We start from the raw sequence: 6,817 nt of genomic DNA, 5'->3' as shown, positions 1-6,817 counted from the left end.
TAGTTGATAACTTACAGTGTATTAATGTACAAATGCTGTGAAATTATAACAGCATTCTTGCACTTCCCATTCACTTTTCTATATGAACCAGAAGTGTTAAATTTCAGAGTAGAAGTTCTTTACCACATAACCGATAAGCCTGCTTATTAATTAGAGCTGCACTTTAGTCTGAAATTATTGTGCTGCTATTAGAGAAACAGAACAACTTTATTTCTGTTTGTCAAGACAGTAAACTTTTAACATTTCTAAGACTAGAGTATTACAGATTGCAGCAGTTGTGCGTGTGTGTCTTTTTAAGTTAATGTACTAGAGAAAAAAAACAGCTATAACTCCTGAATATACATTAGTGTCTTATTGCTTCTTTCACTTTCACTCCTTTATTGCACACTTTAAAGCAATGTTTATATAACTTTTTGTTTACTCTGCTGAATTGAATGTACTCTGAAGCAGTGCTCCTTTTTCCAGTATACATGTTAAAACTTTTGGTTTTTAATGCAGACACTTCAAACAAATGGATCTTGATCAGAAACAACATGAAAAGTCATCAGATGAAATAGTTAAGGGAAATAATTTTAAAAATGCCAGATTTCATATTTTTGTTCACACTAACGTAAGAACTACAAAAATACATCACAAATGTGTGAGTTCCATAAGTGTTCTGTTTTGCCAGAAATCTTCACTTTCTGCCTTTTTTCCACATCCATGTAAGAAATGTTTCACAACTGATTTCAGTAAATCAGTGGAATGAGAGCAGACAGTCTCTAGTTAATGCTTTAGAGCTGAGAGTTCAGGTTACAAAGAGGGTAGTAATCTCTTTGATACACATAAGAATAGAAATAGCTTGATATTCTTTAAAACAGAAAACAACACCGGAGACATTGTGACATAGTTCCATGTAGAAAGGCCAGTCTTAAATCCATTTGATGTGTGCAGGAAAACAATTCTTTGGTACCCGATCATGCCTTCAGTGAGGCGTTATTAGCCTAACCAAGCAACTGTGCATACAGTAAGTTTTCTGTGAAAGCAGTCATGTTCATTCTCTTTGCTGAAGTGCTGTCTGAACACGCCTGTGCAGTTTATTCTGAGAGGATGGGTACAGCTATTCTGCAGTATTTCCTCACTTGGCTTTCTGCACTACTATTTTGTGACATTGTAGCAGTTGGCTCACAAGCACCCTGAAACATTCATTATAGAGTGGAGTGGGCCACAGGGTGCCTTCTCTGCTTTTAGAGAAAAGTGTGATGTAGGAAAATAGCTTGAACTGCTTCTATGAAGATGTTTGTGCTGTAACTGCACTGCAAAAAAGTGTACTGAAGAGGTTATTGAATTTGTATCTGGTGAGAGTAAAATAGTGTTTTTTAGAAAATTAAATTGGCATTGTATCTTAATTAGTTGCATAGTTGTTTGGTTGTGTAAAGCATTTGTTTCTTAGAGATAGCTCTGATTTGCTCGCTTACCACAACACAATTGTGGAAACGTTTATTGTTGTGAAATCTAATCAATAGTAGTACAAGAGGTTTTCTTTGTAAGTTTTTTGTTTCTATTTTTGAGTATAAAACTTATTTACGGTCTGAGAATAGTGAAATGCTGACTATATCTAAGGATAGTGCTATGCTGTCTTTTTCACTTCCAGAAGTGGACAAAAAAATTCCTGTGTCTTCAAGAAAGAAAACATAAAACCTGTAGTCCTAAAAGAGTTTAATCGGAGGGAAAGCCAAAGACCACACTGTAACTCACAATTGTTCAGAGGAATCTTGTGGAATCATAAGGTGCTCTTGTTAAGAGAGGGCCATAAATTCTTGAAATTCTTACAACACTTCATCTTTGAAGAATAGTTGAATTTTACTTTCTTACGCTTAAGTATAAAGTATTCCTCCTGAAACCTAATACTTTAAATGATAACTTATATCAGTTGTTTAGTGTCCTCTTTACTTTGCTAGAAAACATACGCTCGTTGATAAGGTCCTTCTAAGCAAGGTGTGATGTAGTGAATGCAATCACTTCATTGCCTAATAGTTACAAAGCCAACATTAGAGGAAAAAGTTTTAGAACCTATAGCAAGATCTAAGTAAAATAATCTTCATAGCCCTAGAGTAAGAAGGCTGATATATTTGGTCTGGTATGTAATTTTTAACAAAGAAAATGCCTGTTTTCTGGTTTCTGTCTCTTCTGAATATTTTGCTTAGGATACTTCCAGAGGTTGCCACATCAAGTTAGAGTACAGCAGGCAAACAGGTGATTAGCAGTCATTCAGCCAGGTAGTGCAAACAAAGAAAAGCAGATGGTAATCAGAACTCCTCAGCTCCACAGTTTAAGTAGGATGTTAAGGCATTGATTGGTTTCAGGGACTTCTGAGCTGTTACCTTGTGCATTACAGCAATTTATTGTCAACTTTGTTGTAGTCTTCTACTAGTGATGTGTATTCTATAAACAGTAAGCATATAATCCATCTCTACAACACTATTTTTAATTAGCCAGAAAGAATGAAGAATCTTGGGGGGGGGGGAACTTTAAGTACAGATTTTAAAACAGAAAATTGCTTTCTTAATGTTACCTTTTAATAATGTATAACTGAATGTCACTGTATTGAAAGGCAAAAATACTTCATCATTGTCATTTTTCAGGTAATTGAGATGCTGTGATTCCTGTGTGTAGTTTTCGAATGCCTTATTATGTGTCAGTATGAATGACAGCAGTTACATAAACAGTACAAATAACCAGTGATGCTCTTCTCTAGTAGTTATGCAGTTTTAACACATCTGGAGAAAAAAAAAATCTATTAGTGGTCTTATAATTTAAAATTGGCTTTAAGTATAATTTACTAAAACAATAATAATGCTATTTTCTCAATCAAGTGTATCTATTACTGTTAGCAGAACTATAAGGAACTGAAGTTTTAAAAATTGTATTTTGTAAGAAAATAGTTTTGGACCGTTGTAAAATAACGTTTTCTTCAAAGTGAAGGTAATTGGATTCTTGTTTTAAACAAGCTTTGTTTAATTGTTAATACTATATTTTCTGTTTCTTTTGGATTTGAGCCATATTTGGATTATAGTAATATAATTTTTTTGGTTTGGAAATTTGTAAAATGGCATTATTTTAGACAACAAGAAGAATATTTTTAGTCTGAACTTTGAACAGCTTTGATTACTGTCTGAACCTGGAGAAATGGTTGTTAAATTCTGTTGTGTTGACTTATTTTTGTGTTTGTTTCATAGGTGCCTGCGGGGGGTGGGGGGAGCATGTTATTTTTCAGCATGAGTCCCTTTATTTCTCAGGTTGCTCAATTGAATTGATTTACATCTATATTAAAAGTCATAATACAAGCAAGCATCCTGCTCTATTTGTATCTCTGGAGGTGGAGAATCCACTTCCTCCTCTTAGTTTATATCCATATTTAATCTCTAACATATTTTACTTACAGTTTGTATTCAGTTACTTGGCTCTTCTCTTTCTCTACAAGAGTAGTCATTGTGGACATGGTAAGTTCTTCCTTCAGTGTACTTAAGAAGACTGAAGTATGATTTCAGTACTACATAATGTATTACAGTTCTCAGATCCCTCTATAAGAAACTTTTCCTGCCTTCTAATAATTATTTTGGAGCTTTTTACTGTATTGTTTCTTGTTTTCCTCTGTCGTGTTTTAAAATACGGACCCCTAAGTTGTGTTAGTGTTGGCTAGGTCAGTACTATATAGATGTGCCCTCTGTACTCTTACATTGCTACTGTTTCTACAACCAAAGATTATACCTGGTTTTTTGCTTTACATTTACATGGAATTTTATCTGCAGTTTGATTTTTTTTTTTTTTTTTTTTTTTGCTAACTTCTAGTTAATTTTTTAGTGACTGCTTTTTTCAGGATACCTTTTGTAGGTGTGATGTACATTTCTTGCATAGCACAGCTTTGTTACTAAAAAGGTGTCTTGTATGAGTGTACATGGCTTGAAGAATACGCACTGCTTTAGTTTGTCAGAATTTACTTTTCTTTCACTGGCTTTGTTCTGTCACCTGTATGGTTTTCTTTGAGATTTTATATTTTCTTTATTTGATTGAAAAAAAGTAAAAGGTGTTGGTCTGTGCAGTAAGCCTTTTCATCTGTAGGTCACAAGGGACTCCCTAGGTTCAAGTCAGGTTCTCATTATCACTCAAACCTATTTAGATGCAGTTTTCTGGTAGTAGCGCAGAATCTACTTTGAAATTATAGCACGTTCCCAAAGCTTGTGCTTTTCTTTGCTGTGACTTGAGTGTAGTGTCAGATACGATATCAGCATGGATTAAATAGAGTATCTCCTTCACAGCTAGCGCTAATGCCAAATTCTTTTCTAACTAGATGTTTCAAAATAGGCAATCTCCTTAGTCAAGGATGTGTGAGTAATGCAGATTTAAAAAACAGCTAATCATCTTCCTTGCTTAAGCCAATATAATTTTGTTTTTAGTGTCCTTGAAGCTTCATTGGGGGGTGCTGTTCGGTTTGCTTAATTATTCCCATGTACTCCTGCACACTACTCTTGAGTTGTCATCAGTGGATTACAGCCAGAATGGTTGTCAGTGCCAGAAGCATGTTCTGAAAATTTAAACCATGATTTACAATGAAACAGCTGTCATAATGTTGGTCCTCATCATTTGTTTATTAATGTGGTTTGACATTACTTGATACTGTATCATTTAATGTGGATCATGGAGCATGTACATTAAATATTTTAAGCAAGTATTTTGAGTTTGTTCTTCTTTGCTTTGTTGTGTCTTAATTCCTCAAAGACTTTCTTCACTCTTGTCCTAGGGTAAATGCTTTCGTACAGCAGTTTTGAGATGCCTCATTTATGAAACAAACAAATATGCTTTTCATATTGGATTATTCATCTTGGCTTTCAATACAAACTAATCATTCATACCTGGTTGTTTTATTTTGCATATTTCTTTTAGTATAACTTTACTTTTTTGATCTCCTGTATAGTTACTAAGCATCAGATGGGCACTTACATTTTTAATTGAATCATTCTTGGAAGTTGTGAAGTCTTTATTCTTTTTAATCAAAGACGAGTCTTTGGGATGTAAGCGAAAACTGAAAAGTACCAAATACAAAATTCTGTTACTAGCAATGCCAGTATAAATCTGTAACAGCTCTTGTTTTGTTTTTGAATGTAAGTAGTGTGGATTTGCATCTGTGTAGCTGATGAGAGCAGAGTCCCTTTTGAAAAGGGAAAACTTGCATCCAGTGATTTGGCTTGGATTTTTTCAGAAATATTTGTGCATTTTTGAGGGATGTTTGTATGCAGTTTGATTATGTTGTTAGATTGAAGGAAGATCAAGTACTCACAGCTGAGCTGTGCTGTAACCCAAATATCTTCAAAAGGTAGCTTTGACATTTGGAAAAAAATCTAAAAGAGCCCTCTGAACAAGAGCCATGTTCTCTTTTTAATGGTACAGTGTAATACTACCTAATATTCCTGATTAATGTTAAATACTGGCTTCAGTGTTCTAAGTTCTTTACAGCAGTTTACTGGTTATTAATCTCTCTTCCGTTCCTGTATTGTGAACCAAGAAGCCTGCACTTTAGTCTGATTTTTTTATTTTAAGAATATAATAATAAATCAGAAACAATGCAGATCAAAAAAGGTAATTATTTTTATTTTCGTTGTATAAAGTGCTAGTTTCAATTCAGAAACACCCTGCCCCACCCTCCCCCAGGAAACCAGCTTTGCAGTCTGCTCTGAAACACAGCTTTGGGCTGTCACCACCAGAGGGAACAAATTGCACGGTCGGGGTTCTGCTGAAAACGCCTGTTGCTGAGAATCGTAGGCTAGGAGCTAGCCCATGACTAAGTCACACTCCTGATTTTCGCGTCGGAAAATAATCCATTTGGAAATGAACAATACATGTTAAATCTCAAATATCAGAAACATTGGGCATTTTGGTTCATTAATATTTATATTCACTAATAAAAATGTGACAGCAGTTGGTCAAACAGCTAATGTAGGAAAAAATTATATGTGATTTACATTTAAAACATTGAAAGCTTTTCCTGATTTGTTTTTCATAGTTTACTGAAGACATTGAGTATGTTGGTAGACGACAAATAGAAGAACTTGTCAATCAGAGCCTACAGGAAGGTAGTACAATAAAAATACTTATTTGCATATTTCCTGCTATTGTGCAGCAAAACTTAACGAGTCAGCTAGGATTCTATTAATTTTTATTTTTACATGCTTACATTGAATAGTCCCATTGAACTCAGTGGCAATTCCCATGGTTTACGGTAGAGGTTTCTGAATTTAATTTCCTCATATTCACTCATCAGCAGTAATACTAGCTCCAGATGGTGTATGAGGCCTTATTTCTCAGGAGGGATGCCCCCAAACCCCTGTAAACACTTTCTGTCCCTTAAATGAGAAGCCCATGCTGCTGTCTTTCCTATTGCCATCACCTCAGCCTCAACTTTGCACCTACCTGAACAGTATCAGTACAGTGGCTGGAAAATAGAGGGGGGACAAAAGGTCTATTACCATATACAGAAGGAAGCTGCCATGAAGCGTGATTGAACATGACACTCTTAGTCATATGATTTAGTTTTAGGTAGTCCCGTGAGGAGCAGGGATTTGGACTCTCTGGTCTTTATGGGTCCCTTCCAACTTGAGATACTCTGTGAACAGAAGTGGCCCATGTGGAGATACTTACTCTTTGTGTTAAGTTTGTATCTTCATACAAGCAGGATTATGAGCTGCACAGGCATGCCACTTTGAAGTGGTTTGTATGTCACACATGCAACTGTTGCAGACAGACTACAAATGATTTATTTCTGTACCGTTTCCAGCAGTCC

The sequence above is a fragment of the Mycteria americana genome, chromosome 6 (genome assembly GCF_035582795.1).
Source record: "Mycteria americana isolate JAX WOST 10 ecotype Jacksonville Zoo and Gardens chromosome 6, USCA_MyAme_1.0, whole genome shotgun sequence".
Taxonomy (NCBI): Eukaryota; Metazoa; Chordata; class Aves; order Ciconiiformes; family Ciconiidae; genus Mycteria; species Mycteria americana.
The sequence above is the reverse complement of the archived record's forward strand: the minus strand, read 5'-3'. Positions refer to the sequence as shown.